This window comes from Myotis brandtii, unplaced genomic scaffold, assembly GCF_000412655.1.
Source record: "Myotis brandtii unplaced genomic scaffold, ASM41265v1 scaffold328, whole genome shotgun sequence".
NCBI lineage: Eukaryota > Metazoa > Chordata > Mammalia > Chiroptera > Vespertilionidae > Myotis > Myotis brandtii.
In genome coordinates, this window is record NW_005362626.1 from 5,834,529 (window position 1) to 5,855,845 (window position 21,317).

Below are 21,317 nucleotides of genomic sequence, written 5' to 3' on the forward strand. Positions count from 1 at the left end.
GAAGATAGAAAGAAAAAGAAGTTACAGGTGTCCAGATTAATTCCCTTCGTGTGCGGGTTTGTGGCTATTGATCAACTGAATAGCCAAAACACGTATGCTGTTTTTACAATGCAGACCAGAGTTCTGTGAGCTTCCCTGCAGCATTTATGTGTTTTTTAAAATATGTTTTTATTGATTTCAGAGAGGAAGGGAGAGAGAGAGAAACATCAATGATGAGAGAGAATCACTGACTGGCTGCTTCCTGCATGCCCCCCACTGGGGATTGAGCCCGCAACTAAGGGCATGTGCCCTGACCTCCTGGTTCATAGGTCGACGCTCAACCACTGAGCCCTACCGGCCGGGCTCCTGCAGCGTTTTGATAGAAAGTGAATTACAGTTCTTTGTCCCCTAACCCTTCTTATGTGCATTTTCAGCCACACTTCTGGCCTGCAGCTGGTCAGCTCTGAAAAGCATTCTGGCTCCAGTACTTGAACTTCCTGTGGCAAAGGTGGGTTTGGTGTTGTCTGCTTCCTCCAGGTTCCATGGCAACTTCCTTAATTTGTTGTTCCCTTTGTGCCATGGGTAGTAAATTCTGACCAGCGGTGGAAATTGGCTCCTCCATTCTGAAGCATAATAAGCACAAAGGTCAAATCTGATTGTCTGGAACCTCCTGCCCAGAATTCCCCACAGCTTCATTACAGGTTAGTTTTATATTTACTGTAATGAGATATTGTTTTCTCTATGCCTATTATGATTTCTACTGGATATTTGTTAAAATACAGTGGGCCAGGGAACAGAGCAGAGTACTCAAACCCTTAGAAGGTTAAACCTGGTGGTGGTTATCACTGGCCAGATTGCATTTGCAGTTTTCTAGACATTAAGGAAATAAAAACAATGGGAAATATTTGGAAGACCTCATGGATATTACAAAAGATAGTTTGATATTATCTATATGTATAAAAGCCAAGTGACCTGAACGACCGGTCACTATGACGCTCACTGCGGCCGGCCAACTGGCCCAATCGGGGGCCGGGCCGGCCAGCCAACCTCCCTCAGCCCCACGCCCCCGCCTGGCCCTGCCCCTGATCGGCCCCCAACACCCCAATCAGGGGCGGGGCTGGCTGGCCAAACTCCCGCATCCCCTCCCCCCTGGCCAGCCCAGCCCCAATTGGCCCTGATCAGGGCGGGCTGGCCGGACCCCATCGATGCACAAATTCGTGCACTGGGCCTCTAGTAGATTAATAATACACTAACTCTATTTCTGGACCAACCAGTGTTGGAGACATTAAACTCCTAGGTTTCAAAGGTTATCAATGCAATTAAGCTAAGTCAAGGGCTGTTTTGGCTTATAAATACAGAGAAGAGAAAATATTTCGAACAAGCTAATGATCAGAAAGACCTAGTAAGTGGATAAATGTATCAAACAATGCTATAAAAACCACAATAACAAGTTAGTCAGACTTACAGCTTCACCACTCTAACCTCCGTTAAATATCCATGTGGGGGGAAAAGCAAGTGCCTTGTAAAATAAGTATTGTTGGTGCTGTACCCATAGTTACTTACTCCAACTCAGGAAAAAAGTAAATAAATAGAGTGATGTAATTTCAAATGGTTCCAAAGCCATCTCCCTCACTTTACACCTGAACCTCCAGATGAGATTTTAAAGTCAATTATCGTGTTGAACAAGGAGCAGTGATGAAAGATTGTAACCAAAGGTATTTTCAAATAGGTGGGGAAAAATAGTTTATTTTAAAATAACTAGAAAGGAATGTTTCTCCATAAAACTATTTAAAGAGGTTTACAAAGTAAAGGAATGTATGCAAAGACACTTGACAAGGGACACCCTCCTCAGAAGTATAACAATACGTTAGAGTTCCTATTTGTGGGCTGATGGCTCCCAAGGAGATGCAGTCAGATTAATGCACTCCTGAGAGCCATTGTATCCCAACAGAGCCAGGAAGTTCAGCATCACTTACGTGGCAGGCTGGAAAGCTGTCAAGTCCTGATATATACAGAGAATCAATTATCACAGGAATTACGGACCTTGTGATTACTGACAGGACTCTCTGACAGCAACTTTTCTTTACAGGAGCATTCTGTTTCTCAGCATCAGCCATATAGTTGCTCCGTCTACACAGCTGCAGCCAACCTCACATTCCATGTACCCTCACCACAACTTGGGTCTCAAGCTTCACCATCATGGAGAGAGGATTTTATGAATCTCTTGCCAAGATCAAATCAGGCATCTTCCACATTATACCTTTAAGAGAACCAGTTTCCAAAGTGACTATGCAAGAGACCCAGGGGGTCACACCTTAGTATTAGGGCAAAACTAGCCCAGAATAGAGGCTACTCCAGACCAAACCTTAAGCAACTTAAAAAGAAGCTATGAAAGAATCAAACCAATTTGATCTTCCAGTAACATAATGCCTTCTAGAACAAAGCCAATGCTCTTTAAAGGAAGATAGCAAAGTTTAGATGTTCAGTAACCTAACTAGATGTTCATCATCCAATAAAAAATTACTAGGCATGCCAAGAATCAGGAAAAGGTGACCCATAACACAGAGGGAAAAGAAAAGTATAGAGAAAGGACCACCAATGACAGAGATGATATGATTAGTATACAAGTCTTTGAAATAGCTATTATAAACATGCACAATATCTTTACAGGTCTTTAAATAATATGAATAAAACCAGGAGAGATAGTGAAGATATAAAAAAAGAACCAAATAGAATTTGTAGAAATGAAAATGAAAATATCTGACATGAAAAAATACATTGGATGGAATTAACTGCAGCTCAGACTTGGAAAGAAAAAAGATCAGTTAGTTTGAAGATGCAGCAAATACAAACTTCAATTTGTAACATAGAGAGGCAGGTTTATTTTCAGAAATGATGGTATGGAATCTTTAAGTTGCAGAATAAAAATAACAACAACAACAAAAATCACAACATGTACTGTCAACAGAGAATTCTACACCCAGCAAAAATCTGCTTTAAAAATTAAGGTATAATAGAGGCTTTTAAATACAAACAAAAGCCAAGAGAATTTGCCTTTTAATCACAGGTGGAAACTTGGATCTACACAAAGGAATGAAGAACACAAGAAATGGTAAATATGTGGGTAAATATGAAAGTATTTTAAAATTTCTTCTAAAATAATTACCTATATACAGCAAAAATAACAAACATGTTTTGGGGTTCATAACTTATGCAGAAATAAAGTGTATGACAACATTAGTAACAAGGATGGAAGGAGAAAATGGAAGTAGTACTGTTAGAAGGTTATTATAAACATTCAATATTATTATTCAAAGTAGACCTAGTGAGTTCAGGATATAATAAACATTAACAACCACTAAAAACTAAAATGTAGAGGTATGGCTAACAAACCAATTACAGGAAATAAGGGGAAAAATAAGCAGAGAACAGATGGGATAAATAGAGAACAAACAGCAATATGGTAGACTTAATCCCAACTATTAAATGTAAATGGTTATAAACCCTCCAGTTTAAAAGAGTGAATCAGATCCTGTTGATGAAGGAAATTTCATGGTGTATTGTGAAGTTGAAACTGCAACATGCAAACTTGTAATAGAGTATGATTCAATTTGATTCAGTGGATAGGAAGCAGCAACTAAAACCTCTCTCCATCTATTTCTTGATATATACATACATACATGATAGCATGAGGATGGAGAAAGTGTGGAAGAATAAATATTGGGCTGTTGTGGACCAGTAGTTTTATTGCTAGCTTTACCCAGTGGCCTAGATAAGTTTCTATTGAACGGGTACAAGAAACGTTATACATAAATGTTAAAGCCACACTTTAAAATTAAATTCCCATTGCATTTTGAAGTTATTTATTACATTTCTTACAAGCTAATATCTTTTTAAAAAATTCTCATGATTGGCCACAAGCCTTAGAACAGAAAAACGAGAAGTCTCGTGATCCGTCCGCAATGTGTTAACATTTGTTTGTTTATGGGTAGTAGGAGGGAGGGGCGACGAAAAACAGGGAACAGGAGACTGGCAAAGTGGAAATATATGCATGAGAAAATGTTAACAGAAGTGTTAAATAGAACCTATGACAATTTTGTTGATATTTTCCTTTTATATAGTGTATTATAGTGTTCTATGAATCTCTTGTTTTGTGGAGGGAAAGCAAAGACATTTTGTGCAATATTTCTCTGAAGACAGTTCAGCCTGGAAATACTTTAGCATCTTATTTGGTAATAGCACACAACACTGACTATTGTTCTAAGAAAGCATGACAAGAAACCCAACTGGAAGTTAAAAATAAGAGGGCCAAGGTTCTTTGGTTGCAAGTAGCAGCAACTGACTTTGGCTGACTTAAAGGGAAGAGCATTATTGGGAAGTCCAGAAAATTAGTCCTGGAATCGAGGCAGCTCCAGCAGGGAGGAAGCAGAACTCCAGGGATGGTCCATAGCCAGAGAGTCTGGTCAGGTGTGCACCGGAATCAATCCCAATCTTACTTCAAACCTACGTCACTGGTTCAAGTGTCTAAGTCCTTGAAGAGAGCACCTGACTCATCACACCCCTCTCTGGATACACCAGGACCCCCTGGGAGATGCTCAGGACCCCTGAGCATCTCAGTAGCAGGAGGGCTGCTTCCTGTTACCACGGTTCCACCCAGGTGGCATGCACATAAAGAGGAAGGGCTACTTCCCAAAAATTCAGGTGTTCTTAGGAAGGATTGATGGGCACCGGGAGACCAAACATACCCTTCTTGGTGCTGGAAATGGAAGAGGAACCACAGGGAGAAGTGTGCACAGGGCAGTGTACCCCCCAGAACACAGGTCCACCTGTAACACACCAGCCAGCTGCATTCCTGAGTGTGGGGTCCACACTGAGGCGGGCGAGGTGTGCTAATGCTTTTGTGCTATAAATATGTGGAAATTGAATTTATGGTCCTAAACCCAACCTAATAGGTATGATATGGCTTGCCTCTAGCCTGAAGGAAATCAATATAGTAGTTTGTGTTAATGGCTTATTGATAGGGAATTTCATGGTGGAAGTTTTTTCAATACAGACTTTATTTTTCAGTTTTCTTACCTCAAGTGTTCCCATAAGTGTGTATTAATTATCATGGGGTGGAGCTCTAAAACTGATCAGAAAGAAAATCCATTAATGACTTTGGGAAACAAGATATTCTAAGCATAATAAGTGTTGCTGAGTGATATGAAATGATATGGCACATTTAAACCTTGCAGGAGATGGGGAATTGGGCAGAGCCAGGGGTGGGGGGTCATTAAGGCAAAGAAGCAGACTGCTGAGATTCTGTGCACCAAAAAGGAGAATAGCTATCTTTCAGATGCGCTTATCACTGCAAAAAGCAATTATTCACTGAAGGAAAAGGTAAAGATTAAATGAAAACATCATTATGAGACCAGCCAGCATGGCTCAGTGGTTGAGCATTGACCTATGAACCAGGAGGTCACAGTTCAATTCCTGGTCCAGGTTGTGGGCACTCCTGCAATCAATATTTCTCTCTCATAATTGATGTTTCTCTCTCTTCCTCTCCCTTCCTCTCTGAAATCAATAAAAATATATATTTTAAAAAGAATCATTATGGAATGAAAATGGGAAGCTTTTGCTTTTTGAAATATTTGGACTCTAGATCCTTCTCCCAACTTCTCAGAATGTTAGAGAGTCCTGTTTGTGCCCGCTCAAAATGATGCACTTTCCTCAGGAAGAGAAGCACTATTTACGACTTTGTGTTAATGAACCCCAGGGTTCCTACGGAAATGTACTCTGACTTCTTACACAACATTTTTACTTAAGCCAGAGCAAAGGAAATAATGAACATCTAGAGATCAAAGGGCTGCCTTCTACTTGGCTCCCTTTAAAAATCAATAATTATTTTTTACGGTTCTTTTTCTTCTTAAGGAAATGGCATCTGGCTTTGTGGAATTTGGCAGAGTTCAGAGCATCCTATACTAGTTATTTTGATATTTAAATATAAGTAAGATTGGTAAGTGACAATTAAAGTTGAACCACTTGAGTAGTTATGAGAGTAATGAAAAACAGTGAAACTAAACCATTATATTTAGTTCGATCATCTGGTCTACCTCCCCATCATGTCATACAGATGAACTCATGAGGTTACATGATATGACACAATTTTGTTCAAACATTTGTGGGACTTTTCTATATAATTTCTTATTTTTGAAGTGTTAAATATTATAGAATTCCTTTATAAAAGTGTAAATGGGGTTGGCATCAACATCTACCTTACAGGTAAATTCTGTTATGACAGGACTCATCATATAGAAATATTTGTAGGGGTCATGCATCAACTGAAGTTCATCTTGAATTTATTTTATTTACTAAATGTAGATAAAGGATTGGATCATTTTTTCTTTTAAAAAATATTCACCTGAGGATATATTTTTATTGATTTTTAGAGAGAGAAGAAGGGAGAGAGGGAAACATCGCTGTGAGAGAAAAACATCAATCAGTTGCCTCCCCTTTGTGCCCTGAAAGGAGATCGAACCCACAACCCAGGTATGTGTCCTGACTGGGAATCGAACCTGCCACCATTTGATTTATGGAATTACACTCCAACCAACTAAGACACCCAGCCAGGGCTAGATAAATAACTTGTAGTACTTTCCTCATCCTTAGAAATGGGCCCATTATCAGGCCAGATCCAGGGTTGTATCTTAGAAATTTATCAGAAGCATGCTTAAGAAGATGATTCTTTCCTTGAAGACTCTTAACAGAATTAATATTAAACCTAAGTATATCCAATCTAGGTTTCAAAAGGTATTATGTGTCAATAAAATAAGTTGCTTGATAATGTAATGGGTAACTTCAGCTGTTCTGGTACTGAACTTGGCTGCGAATAGTTCAGAGGATTGCCTTCACCAATTTTTGTACATATTTTCGTCTAGGCTTCTATTACCAATTCTTAGTATTATTAAGAATTCAATAATAATACCTTTCATGAATGCAAGTCATGAGTCATTTCACAATTATTATCTTAGTTTATCATGCATGCAAATTATGCACACATTTGGGATAAGGAAATAAAGCTAAAAGAAGTGATTTGTGTAAGATCTCATGCTTGACACCTAACAATCAATCCATATAATTTGCTAAATAGATTAATGTAGCAGATCTTTTGTCTCCTGGTCAATTTCTCACAAAATATACAATCATGACTGCCATTGTATATGGCAGTGTTGAAAATAAAGTGTATACTAGAAAGGTCATTGTTGTAGGGCCTGGGTAGTCTTTGGTGTGCTTGCTTTTGAAAAGAGGGCATGTGCCGGGGGAGCTGTCCCTGGTGCTGAACCTGCCATGTGAAAAGGTCAGCAGATGGCTTTCAATTTTTGCACATATTTTCTTCTAGACTTCTATTGCCAATGACAATATTATTAATAAAAGCTGTATTTATAAAACATTTTTCCTTTTCAAACATTTTAAGGGCTATATTTTAAATTATAGCTTTATTATTATTGACATACCATTGTATTTACCTTTTAAAAGTATACAATTCAGCAGATTTTAGTATAGTCACAAAATTGTGGAATTATTAGCACTATTTAGTTCTAGAACGTTTTTGTTACTGAAAAGTGAAACCCATCCCCTCAACCTCTGGCAACCAGATTTTCCAACTCTGGACTTGCATATAAATGAAATCATACAATATGTGGCCTTTTGGGAATGGCTTCTTTCATGTAGCACAATGTTTTGAGAATTACCCATGTTGTAATACATATCCGCACTTTATTACTTTTCATTGACAAACAATACTCCATTTTATGGATATACCACATTTCGTTCTTTAATTTATCAGTCGATGAACATTTAAATTCTTTCTACTTTTGGACCATGCTGCTAGGAACATCCATATGCAGGTTTTTTCTTGTGGACATTTGCTTTCAATTCCCTTCGGCATATGCCTAGGAGTAGAATTGCTGGGCTAAATAATCTTTTTTAATATTTGAGGATGTGCTAAATACTTTCCCAAAGCAGGTACACTATTTGGCATTTCCACCAGCAATGTATGAGGATTCAAATTTCTCCACATCCTTGTCAACATTTGTTATTGTCTTGTCTTCTTGATTTTAGTCACCGTAGTGTGTGTGAAATTGTATCTTGTGGTTTGACCTGCACTAGCATTTCCATAATGCCTAATGATGCTGAGCATCCTTTCATGTACTTATTGGCCATTTGTTGTCTTTTTTTGGAAAAAGGTCTACTTAAATCTTTTGCCCATTTTTTAAAAGTTGGGTGATTTTTCTCTTTATTGTTATGGTAAAAGTATTCTTTTTGCATTCCAGATGCAAATCCCTCATCAAATATATCATTTACAAATATTTTCTGTCACTCTGTGGGTTGTCTTTTCACTTTCTTGATGATGTAAAGGACTGTTTTCAAAACAGTGATCTTTCTGTGATTCTTCCCAATCCTTCCCTCAGCAACTTTCCAAGGTTTTGCTAATAGAATGTAATAAGAATTCCAATATCTATCTCTGAGTAGCTGATTATGAAGTAGGGAACTCATTTATAATATAATCATTGGAAAATATCATGTGAAAGAAAAATTTTAGTGGTTCTCTGGTAATAGACTTGTTTGTGAAACTGAATGATGCAGAATATGTGACATCTGTTCCCTGCAGAAGTCTGCCTCCGCTGCTGTACTTTTCTCATTATACTGCTTGAAAATGATAGCCAGAAAAAAGTAAAAGGAAGCACAGAACTACTTTTTATCCTAATACCCCCTAAGCTCCTGTTTTTAAATTCTGTTCCTTGGCAAGAAAATAATCCCTTTTATACAATCAGAAAGAGATTGAACTATTTTTTAATTGGAAAGTATTACCTTCTGCAAGAGTGTTTTTTCCCCTTGGTGACAAGCACAGTAAAGAAAAGAATCTAGCGAGTTAACTGAGATCAGTTTTATTCCCTTTTTTAAAAAAAGTTCCAAAGTTACAGATTTTTACAACACCTGAAGTGAATTGAAAAAATATCTTCTAACTCTCAGAGTCTTGGGCTGAAAATACATCTCCCCTATATTTGCAGTTTTCCACTATGTGCTTAATTAAGTTATGGAAATGCTCTTTCTCCTGCTAAAATCACTAATGGCTATCAATATAACTGGAAAACCATTCAAACACTTAATTTATTAATGGTAGATGACATTATTAATATTTATTTTTAATGCTTATTTTGTTGGACAGAAATGAGAGATATATAATAGTTTCATTTACCAATAGCTGAAATTCCCACCTAATTTATATAGCTTTCAATGTGTTTCACCCTTGTATCTGAAGTACTTTTTATATTTTATACAAATAATTCCTATGTAGTGGGAATCATAAGACCTGTATTCTATTTTTGATGCAACTGTGATCTCTAGAAGAGAGGTTAGTATGCATACGAAGGTGCGCTCACAGGGAAATAGTTATCTCCAGGAATTAGCTGGCCCTTGAAGGGGTATTCACTGAGAATACAGAACGTGAGAAAATATAGTTAGTACAGGTCCTTAATAGTTTTTAAGAGTGTAAAGAGTGTAGAGGTTTTTCAGAGACCAAAAAGCTTGAGAACTTCTGGGCTAGGTTACGTAAATAACAAAGCAGCCCCAAATCTCAATATCTTAACAGTTCAATAAGGTCTTTTTCTTATTCATGCAAAGTCTTCATGCTTCTGAAAGGCAGCATACAGAGGATATCTGAACATTTCTTAAAGGCTGTATTGTAATAGAAGAAAAGAAAATGGTTTAAATTTAATTCATTTAATGAGAAACTCCCCATGTTATCCTTATTTTTCTCATATTTTAAAGAAGTAGTGAAATTTTGTCACTTCTTAGGAAGAGTCCAGGACTGGCGCTTGGCAATTTCTGATGTCTCGGACAATTATGGATGGAAACGATGTGAAGGGAAGGGAAGATCTTACTTTGCCTATATGCTCAAAGAACCCAGCAGAGTGGTGGTGACGGTGGGGTTGAAGATATTGGAAAGAGACACTCAACGGATATCCTGGAGGCGGTGAAAGGGCAAGGGAGGGAATGGTCTGAAACAGGGGGATGTACAGACAGACATCTCTTCCTCTGAAACTGGTTGGAAAGGAAGATGAGAGGGTGCCCATGAAGATAAGTTACCTGGGAGAAGGAGAGGAGCTGAGAGAGTCCATCTTTGGTGACACTGATTCTCTCTATATGAATCACAGGCAAGTTTGTTGCTAAAAGTGAGTTAGGTGGGGACTGATGAAAGTTTCGGAGGTCCTTTGCAGGAATTGGGGAAGGGAGTGGACCGACAACCAACAGGTGATGGAGCAGAACCGAAGGCCCAATTTAAACCTTAAATAGTAAGCACAAAACACACGGTAGCCTAACTTTTCTAAATATGCTTCTTAACCTGGCATTTAACAGAGGGAGGGTTGGGGTGAGGGTAGGATGTTTATTGAAAGACTGTGTGTAGGATGGTTAAGAGAAGGGCCTTTCAAGCCAGCTGGCCTGGGTTAGATTCCTGACTCTGTCACTTGCTATACTTTCCTATTCAGTAAAATGGGACCAATTATAGTTTGTGGTGTTGTTTTAATGTGGGTAATAAAGGTTTTGTGGAGTTATTTGAGGAATATATTAAGTGACGAATATATGCTACGCATTTTCTTTCCACACCCCCTCTGCTGGGGGTTGAGGGCCCCACCTTGGTTTTGTGGTTTCATGCTTTGGTAGGTGTTGAACTTGAAAAGGGACAAGCCCAGCTTCTCTGCACTCCTCCTCATTTCCTTTGAGGGCATGCCCTGCTCAGCATCCTCTTCTGTGGCCCTCCTGATCCTCGCTGGTGGTGGTGGGTAAATAAGGGGCAGGTACACCTGGCTCTCTCCTATTATCTTTCCAGACTATATTTTGGCATAATCTCTAAGTCCTACTTTTCTCAGGCCTTTAGGTTTGAGTCTCAGTTACCTATTTTAGAAGTAAACTGCATACTTCTTCAATTTACATTTTTACTCTAATAATTGTAGTCTATCCATTCATCTGCTTGTCCTTTAGTCAGATACCTCTGGGTCACAGGGAAAGGTCATAGATGTGGAAGATGTGAAAGATAAAAATATATTTTAAAAAGTCTCATTTCACCCATTACCTCTTAATTCTCCTATGAGTAGATGCTTGCAGCAACCTAACTACCCAAGCCTGGTGCTCAGAGGGTCTCATTCAGTTCTGTGCCTGTGCTCCTCCCCCTCAGCATGGCCTCAGAGGGCTGCACTGGTCTCTGGGGGGTGGGGGTTGGTGCTGAGGGTTGGTCGCCCTGGAGGACTAGGCCAGGAGGGAGTTGTGGGTGTTGATGAGAGAGTAGCTGCTTACTGTTAACAGCACAGGCAAGAATAGGGGCTCTGTGTAGAGAGAAGTGGGGGCTGATGAGCAGGAGAGAAGGAAGAAGTGAAGAAGCTGGGAGTCCCAATGGACTTGAGGAGCAAGAGGGAGAGGGGCAGAAGAGCTGACTTCTGACATAGAGTGGGACGTAAAGCTGATGGTTTCAAGGGGGTTTAATTCCAGATGATGACAAGGCCTGGGGTGTAGTCACTGGACTAAGTTAAAGAGGAGGTGAACACCTTTGGCGTGGAGGACACAGACTGTGAGTTTCAGTAGTTTGAGTGAATGTTGAAATGAACAGATCTGGTGTCAGAATCCTTTATAAATATTGAGAGTGGTCTTGGAGTTGGTGAAGAGCGGGCAGGGGCTGGGTTAGCAGAGGCCCTGAGCTGGTGCAAGGTTGGAGCCTCCGAGGGAGAGGAGGGCTGTGGAGGGGGAAGCACATGGCATGACTTCGTATGGTCCTCCCAGGAATCCGGTGAGATGTACACAGGAAGGGAAATCGATTTTCGCCAAGAAAACCATTGTTTGTCGCCAGCATTAGGACTCAGGTCAAGTTTCCTTGCTGTGTTTGCTGTGAGGGCCTTGCTCTTCTGTGTACTACTCACAGAAGATTAACCTCTTAGAAAGAAAACTTATAGGCTCTACACAGAAAAGGAAGAGCATTTCTCTCAGTTTTCTTTATCCCAGACTGTGCTAAAAATCTTCAGGCTGCACATGATGGAGAAGAGCTGATAGGCTGTCAGGAACTGGTCCAGGAGAGGTTCTTATGATGCCACCTAGTGTCCATAACTGGACTTACCCACAAAGCTTTGGCTATAAATATCCTGAAAAGTAGTTTATTTAAGGAAATTGCAAGTAACTGCTTAATTTTGCAAGAGAATAGCTATTAAAACACCTAATGGTTTTCTTTCCCTACCAGGTAGATTTCTTAACCTGGCCTCTTGATTGCCTTGAGGGTTAGACCAATCCAGTCAATTACTTCATTTCACAAAACAGAAATTATGACCTAGTGGCACCCATGGTTATCTTAAAATTAACACTTTCTGCAAGGTCTTGGATCACTTTGAATTGTGAGAATAATGCTGGGCCTGGCACCAGAAATATCTAAGGCATTCAAATCTTGACTCAGTGGGATGGTGCTTTCTTTGAGTGAAATTATCATTCATATAACCCAACTCTGAATATATCTGAATTTACATATTGGCCACATAATTTAAATACAAAAATTTCCTCTCTTAAGAAAAAAAGCCCTGTCTGGGTAGCTCAGTTAGTTGTCCCCATGTGCTGGGGTTGCAGTTTAGATCTCCGGTCGGGGTGCAAGTTTTTGGTCCATTATGTTGGAGGCTTCTCTGAAAGCAAGATTCAAATTGTTCCTTTGTTTTGAGGCTCTAGAACAGCACCATCCAATAGAAATATAATGTAAGCCACATAGGTAATATTATATTTTCTAGTATTATATTTTAAAAAGCTAACAGAAATAGGTGAAATTAATATTATATATAATGTGATATTTCTAAATGTTATTTCAATATTCAATCAATATAAAAAAATTTTTAAAAATGAGATATTTAATATTCTTTTTATTTTTTGGTACTAAGTCCTTGAAATCCTGTAGTATTTTACACAAACAGCTAATCTTAATTCTGACTAGCTACATTTCAGGTGCTCAATATTGGATACCACCACCCTTGAGGCACACACTGTATAATGACATTTGGAATGGATGCCAGATAAGACTTTTGCTTTTGTGAAATAAGAGTACGATGAAGATGAAGGCAGTGGTCGGAAAGGAGAAGAGGCCTGCTATCCATGCCCTCATACAGCTGTAAAATGTATCTTTTACCCCAGGGCCTCAATGCACAGCTGTATAAAGTGGCCCTAATGTACCCTGAGAGACAGAGCCAACTCAGTGTGAAGACCATTAATTTTAAGGTGGATTCTGGCTGCCAAGATCTTTGGCAATGATGCAATTACAATGAAATTATACATTCTTGTCTTCTGAAGAAGACCTAGTCAATTATCCTTGTAAAATTCTGGACCAAGCGAAAAGAAAAAATCATGACACAAAAGATTAGCAGAAGACCCAGAAAGCCCTTGTTACTCTGTCAGCAATATATTGATATGATTTTTGAAGAGAAGATTGACAACCTTATCACAAGGAGAGAGCTTTTGGTAATAGAAAGGTGATGCTTTCCCCTCTGACTCTGATGGGAGATAACATGGGATTTCATAAAAATTATCAACCTAACATCAGATGACTTAGGGAGGTGAAGTTTTCCAATATTATGGTACAGACTTGACAAAGAATCTCTGTTTTACTTTTATTTTCTTAGGAAACGTCTATAATTTGTCCTCTATCTCTAAGTTTCAGGGTGCAGTGAGTAGTGGGATTCCTTTCCAAAATAACCCAGATACTTGTCCTAAAAGGCAAGTTTTTAAAAAGTACTTTTTGATACTGTCGTAGTCCGCCTGAGCATCCCTGACAAAATTCTATAAACTGGATGCTTAAAACAACATAAATTTATTTCTCACATTTCTGGGGCTGGGAAGTCCAGCTGACTTGGGTTTCTGGTGAGAGCTTTCTTCCTGGCTTACAATTGGTTGCCTTCTATGCCCTCAGGATGGTGGAAAGTGAGTATCTGGTGCCTTTCAGCGATTCTCAAACTGTGGGTCGCGAACAATGAAAATGCATCCTGCATATCAGATATTTACATTACGATTCATAACAGTAGCAAAATTACAGTTATGAAGTAGCAATGAAAATAATTTTATGGTTGGGGGTCACCACAACATGAGGAACTGTATTAAAGGGTCGCTGCATTAGGAAGGTTGAGAACCACATAAGGACACCAGTCCTATCAGATTAGGGCCCCACCCTTACTACCTCATTTAATCTTTATCACCTCCTCACAGGTCCTATCTCCAGATGTCTTAGTTCAGGCTACTAGAACAAAGTACCACAGACTGGGTGGCTTAAACAACAAAAATTTATTGTTTTCCAATTCTGGAGGCTGGAAGTCTTAGGTTAGGGTGCCAATATGGTCAAGTTCTGGTAAGGTTCTCTTCTGGTTTGCAGACTCCCACTTTCTTGTATCTTCACCTGGTGCAAAGTGGAGAGGGGAAGCAAGCTTTCTCCTGACTCTTATAAGGGCACTAATCTCATTCATGGGGCTCCACCCTCTTTACCTCATCTATATATATATAAAAGGCTAAATGACCAACCGTATGTTGTTCCGACCATCTGGTACATATGATTCGCACTGGCAATTTAAAAATAAACGTTGACTCACGCATTCCGATACATATAAAGCTCTTGCTGGTACCAATCTAAACAGAGTAGGAATATTCCTACCTGAAGCCGTTTTCGGACATGGTCAGTTATATGTTGCTTTCTCTAAGTTCGAAGAGCGTGTGACATTAAAGTTAAAGTTGGAAATACTTCATCACAAGGGAATTAGTCAAGCACTCTGAAAGTGTTTTTACTCTTAATGTGGTATTAAGGGAGATATTAGAATAAGTTTGATCAATTTATCAGTCATTGTTTTTATCAATGTTGTTTTTATGTTTTTGTTTTATATGTTTTTATATCATGTCTTTGTTATTGCATGTTATTATTTATTAATCAATTTATATATTATTGTCATATACATTTTACTAATTTTCTTTCATCTCTGAAACTTCCATTATAGAGAAAGGGCGAACAGCAATATTAAAATATTTCTAAATATAAAATATTTCTAAATATAATTAATTTACTTTCAATGTGCATGAATCTGTGCACTGGGCTACTAGTTTAATACTAATTACTCCCCAAAGGCCTTACCTCCTAATACCATTCCACTAGGGAGTAGGATTTCAACATATAAATTGGGGGAGAGGACACATTCGTTCCACACACTGAATATAATTGCATTAGGGGTTAGGGCTTTAACATATGAATTTGGGGGGGGGGATACAATTCAGTTCAGAGCAAATATTAAAGTACTTAAGAGTACGGAATTCCATTTCAGATGCTCTCTAAATAAATTAAGGTTATCATCTGCTTGGATGATTTCCTTAGGATGAAATTCCACTTAGCTGAAGCCAATGACTCGTTTAGTATTTTCCAGCATTCCAAGGATTTGTATAACATCATTCTCTGACATCTCCTAGTGTATGAAATAGTTTCATTTTCATGATAAAATAAATTTCATTATGACCCATACTTCTCCCAAGAAAAACTCGTGGGGACAGTTTTGGGGGTTTCCAGGTAAATTAATATTACTGCAAGATACTTTTTCAAATTAACCATTTCTCCTATTTTTTTCTCTACAAAATTATTTCTTCTTGTCGCAGAACTGCAAGGACAGAGTAGGTCTTCCCACCCATCCTGTTTAAAAATAATGAGCATTCCACAGTCAAGAGGAAAAGAGGGTCTTTTAAATAAATATCTGGGTATTTCTAGAATAGTTAATTTCTATGTGAAACTAGCAATACTTCCTTCCAAGCTTGAGTGCAGTACATGAATGAACCTGTGAAACTAGAATAAACTAAAAAAAGTACCTTTCCTGTAAATATCTTAAAATTGGTGTACACTTGAAATCTATTTTTTATTGCTGTGAGAGTGGGAAATTCCATAAAATAAAAATTTAGAGTGTTTTGACTTTGTTGTAAAATGTGATATTTATGGTACTGAAAATGGAGATATGCATTCAACTTGTACTAAGTTCCTTATACAGAATTAAAAATCAATCAAACAAACAAAACAAACACTCTAATGGTTCAACAGTGTTCTTCATGAAGTTATTGTAAGGTTGGAGTTCAAAGAAGAGGAACTCAGTCTTTCATGCTTTATCTATTCTAGGCAAGACCACTGAAGTAGCTAGTAACTTGAAATGATTCAAAATGTAAGTTACCAAGTCTAAGGACTTACAAATTATAATATCACCATATAACTTTTAGTTATCTAATTTAGGAATGTTTGATTCTAAGGGGAAACTAGAAACGAAATGGAATTATCTCTAGTAATGCTATTATATAGGCGTTTACTTAAGCTTATAGATATTTTGTTATTACTTATTCATCCTGACATAATAGGCTAATTGTTGTAATTATATTACAGTTCATGGGCTGTGGGGAAGCATGGGACTTGGTTGGAAAGTCTGTAAGGAGGATTCTCTGAAAGGTCGGGGGCCTCTGGGGGGAACTTGCCGAAGGCGGCAGCCCCTGCCTTGACTTTTCCAAACAAGTCTGACCCCCTGGGTATTTTACTAGAATCTTTATGTTTAGACTTCAAAACATCCTTGCTTAAAGGACGCATGTGTTTTCTCAAGGATGCTTACCCTGCTGATAGCATCTAATAGTTAATTTTAGTTCAAGCTGTTGTTACAATGAAAGCCAAAGGAGGCAGGCGAACAGGGCTACTTGATGGGGATAGCCAAGTAGTCCCTCAGTCCTCTCTTTCATAGAAATGTGCGTCAGAGTAATCATTCATCCATCGTTCAGGGTCTGCTGGTCAGCCCCAGCAATGGGCTTCTCACAATTTCTTCTAAGAAACTCTAATTTAGTTTTTGACTTATTTAGTTCAATATACTTGCTAATAATTTATTTCTGTAATGTTAATAAAAAATTTTAGCATATCCCAATATACATACATATTAAAACACACACATGTACCTGTGTGTTAATGTATTATGTATGCTATCAAACATATACACAATGGACATTTTTAAAAGATTAAAGATGGAATAATTAGCATTTAAATTTAAAATTTTCCACTGAAGTTCAAAATAAGAACAGTACAACCAGATATTCATTATTGTGGAAAGTCTCGGTTTAACACTGTAACATGGCCATTTGAGTTTGATTTTTTTTTCCTTATAGGCTTTATTTTTCTTTAATAGTTTTAGATTTACAGAAAAATGGAGGAGATAGTACAGAGTTCCTATATACCTTGCACTTAGTTTCCCCCATTATTAATGTCTTATATTAATACTAGAGGCCCGATGCACGAAAATTCGTGCAAGAGTAGGGCTTCTTCCCCCGGCTGCTGGCTGCCGGCACCGGCTTCCCTCCAGCACCCAGGATCCGGGCTGGCTTCCCCCGGGCTACCCGCAGGCACCTGGGACCCGGCTGGCTTCCCTCCAGCCCCAGCTTCGTCAGGAAGGACGTCCGGAATGACGTCTGGTCTATATAGCATATTACCCTTTTATTATTATAGATGGTACATTTTTTACACTTAATAGCCAATATTGAGTCATTATTATTAACTAAAGTCAGTGGTTTATTCAGACTTCCTTTAACCTTATGTCTTTTTTGGTTCCAGGATCCCAACCAGGACATCATAGTGAGTCCCCAAAGCCATCTTGTGTTAACTTCCCAGTTTCATATCATTCATGATAGGAAAAGACAACCAATCAAACAATTAAGCTTTTCTAAAAATGTTGTTTCTAGAATATATTAGTCCAGCCGGCCTGGCTCAGTGGTTGAGCATTGACCTATGAAGCAGGAGGTCACGGTTTGATTCCTGGTTAGGGCTTATGCCCAGGTTACGGGCTCGATCCCCAGTGAGGGGCAGGCAGAAGGCAGCCGATCAATGATTCGTCTCATCATTGATGTTTCTATATCTCTCTCCCTCTTCCCTCCTCTCTAAAGTCAATAAAAAAATTTATTTTTTAAAAGTTAATTTAAAAAAGTAGAATATCTTAGTGGGCCCATATAAATAAATTCAATCCGATAGCACTTTATAATTCTTGATCTTGATCCCTTTGTTATATTCCTAGAGATGCTATAGCAAAGTACCACTAACTGAGTGGCTTAAAACAACAGAAATTTATTCTCTCCCAGTCTCGAGGCTAGATATCTGAAATCAAGTTGTCACCAGGGCTATGCTTCTTCTAAAGGCTCTTTGGAATAAACTTTCCTTGCCTTTCCCTAGTTCAGGGGTGGGCAACCTTTTTGTGAGTGCGTGCCAAAACCAGCAAAATCTTTGACTCAAAATTCTACTGCGTGCCAACCCTAATTTTTTGAGTACATGTTATGCCTACTTGATATCTCTTAAGGTGTATGTATGTGAAGAACCTTGAAGAAATAATAAAATTCACTCGAGCGACAAAAACACAGTATATGATGATGAAAAATACATTTATTTATTTATTTTTACATGTACACTGATAGTCCGACAGAAAACTTTATGACTCCGTTTGATATTATCAGTGGGACTTTTGCTGCTGCATCACTGATGACAGAGATTTTACATCAGGTTTATATTTCGTGACCTTCAGAGATATGCACGAGCTACTACTTTCATCCGTCAGGCTACTCCTATTACGAGACTTAACAAAATTCATCACTGAGAACAAAGATTCACAAGCGTATGTGGATGAAACCAAAACACTGGTCGGATCTAGGAAGGCAGGGAGAGTTAAGGCAGAGGCATAGAAATTGCTCTTCCCCTCTCTCGTCAATCCATGTCTATGGTCTTTAAGATAACTTGTTATGTAAAATTATTTATTTATCTAAGATGCACCTACACTGAATTTATCTGAAAAATAAAAAAGTCGATATTAAGAAAAAAATTGTAAATGGAAGATTATAAGAGAGGATTTCGCGTGCCAGCAAAAGTTACTGGCATGCCATGTTTGGCACGCGTGCCAGGGGTTGCCCACCCCTGATCTAGAGGTGGATGAAACCAAAACACTGGTCGGATCTAGGAAGGCAGGGAGAGTTAAGGCAGAGGCATAGAAATTGCTCTTCCCCTCTCTCGTCAATCCATGTCTATGGTCTTTAAGATAACTTGTTATGTAAAATTATTTATTTATCTAAGATGCACCTACACTGAATTTATCTGAAAAATAAAAAAGTCGATATTAAGAAAAAAATTGTAAATGGAAGATTATAAGAGAGGGTTTTGCGTGCCAGCAAAAGTTACGGGCGTGCCATGTTTGGCACGCGTGCCAGGGGTTGCCCACCCCTGCCCTAGCTCCTACTGGCTCCCAGCAGTTCTTGGCTTATGGCTACTTCACTGCAATCTCTGCTTCCATCTTCACACGTCCTTCTTCCTCTGTGTCTATATATCTCTTCATCCTCTCATCATATAAGGACAGCAGTCTTTAGATTTAGGGCCCAGTCTAATCCAGCATTACGTCATCTTAATGGATTAAATCTGCAAAGACCCTATTTCCAAATAAAGTGACATTGAGGTTCCAGATGGACATGAATTTTGGGCGACAATATTCCACCCAATATAATCCTATACTTTTACTATCCATAAGATATATAATTCATATATTCTTTTACTTGCTGTGATTTTTGAGCATGTGTATTTATTACTATTTAAAAGGGGAAAACTTTGCCTTAAAATGCAAATATTCTTTCCATCCAGTTTCTCCCTTTGGTGCACACTACCATGTAGTCTCTCTATGCTGATCTCCCAGTCTTGCCTGTTTCCAATCTTTACTCTAACTGCAAACAAAGTGATCTTCCAAAATAATCCTTCCTGTCTTTCAAAAAGGATCAAGCACAGGCTCCCTGGTTAGCCTTAGGTGGCTTTTCATGATCTGGTTTTCAGCATCCTTCTTCCAGTTTCATCCATATATATAAAACCCTAATATGCAAATAGATCAAACAGTGGAACAACTGAACCACGGGTCGCTATGATATGCACTGACCACCAGGGGACATGTGTAGAACATGGTGGGCGTCAGCTGCAGTGGGATGGTGGAGCAGGTGAGCGGGGGCACCAGACCAAGGCAGGGCTCCAGTTGCTGTCATCAGGGCGAGCCTCTGGTGGTTACTGAAAATTCTTTGCTCCCGTGCGCCGCAGCCCTGCCTGGCACTCACACCTGCTGCTGGCACCTGTCCCAATTGCTCGGTGCCATCAGTGGGTGCGAACAGCGACTGCCGGCCCTGATCGTCCCTGAGGGCTTTTCCGCCTCCCCCTGCTCCTGAGGGGCCATCAAGGCAGCAGCCGCAGCTTGCACCCGCTGACAGCGCTGGCCCCAATCGCTCCGGGAGCAGGGGCGGCGGGAGCAGGGCTGCTGGCAGACAGGGACTAGGGGCCACAGCAGGAGGGACTAGGTGGGGGCACGGAGGATGGGTTGAGACCCGTCCCTGTGCCCAGCGCAGCCTCCCGGCCCACAATTCCTTTCAAGGTGCACAAATTCGTGCACTGGGCCCCTAGTCTCAATAAAATCCCCTGCTACCTACCTGTTTTGCCCCAGAATACTTGCAGGTTTCTCAATTGCCATGCCATTTCCTCCTTCTGCATCCTGGTTCTGCACCGTTTGCTTGATAATGCCCCTTGCATCTATGACTGCTGCTCATGTTTAGAGGCTATCTCTAATCTATAGAGACGGAAAGGAAAGTAGTAGTGGTTGTTGTCTGAGGTTATGGTGGCGAGAATGAAGACTGATCAGGAACAGGCACGAGAGATATTTTTGGAGTGATGGAAAGAGTCTAAAATTAGGTGGTGGTGATGGTTGTACATCTCTGCATGTTTATTAAAACTCGTTGCATTGCACATTTATAATGAGTGAACTTTATGGTGTTTAAACAATAATGAAGGTGTTTTTAAAAAAGAACTGGGTAAAAAGTAGTTGTCTACTCTTTTGGATTGTAGTCAACATATACAAATAACATAGTTAACTTAAGAATTAAAAAAAAAAAATCATCCAGTGCATTCAAAAGGATCCTCAAGTCTAAAGGAAAAAAGGCACCCATCAGATGTTAAAATATACTGAACAGCAAGAGAGTGACAAAACCACGGGGAAAAAGTCAGATTCAACTGCTGCTTTGCTAGCATGGGAGATCTTAAAACTGCAGGCATTTCTCTAGCTGATCTTTTAAGTCCTGTTAATATTTTCCTTTGCTCTTGTTCCTCTAAACTCAATTTTTCTACTTGAAAGAATACAATCCAAGAACACACGGGGCCGCGCTCGCCCCACTGCCCAGTAGAACAGGTTCGCCCTTCGCGCCCTCAGGCAGGGGAGGGACCGGAACGCCAAGCCCGCGGA

General features: G+C 39.3%; 1 long non-coding RNA gene across 1 annotated transcript; it reads right to left on the minus strand.

Moving 5' to 3' along the window:
* Positions 1-14,294: 14,294 nt before the first annotated feature.
* On the minus strand, positions 14,295-21,284 carry LOC106726893. Its single transcript, XR_001363020.1, has 2 exons — positions 20,512-21,284; positions 14,295-14,425 (listed from the first exon to the last, which is right to left on the minus strand). It is a non-coding gene; the product is annotated as an uncharacterized LOC106726893 (long non-coding RNA).
* Between the last annotated feature and the right edge of the window lie 33 nt (positions 21,285-21,317).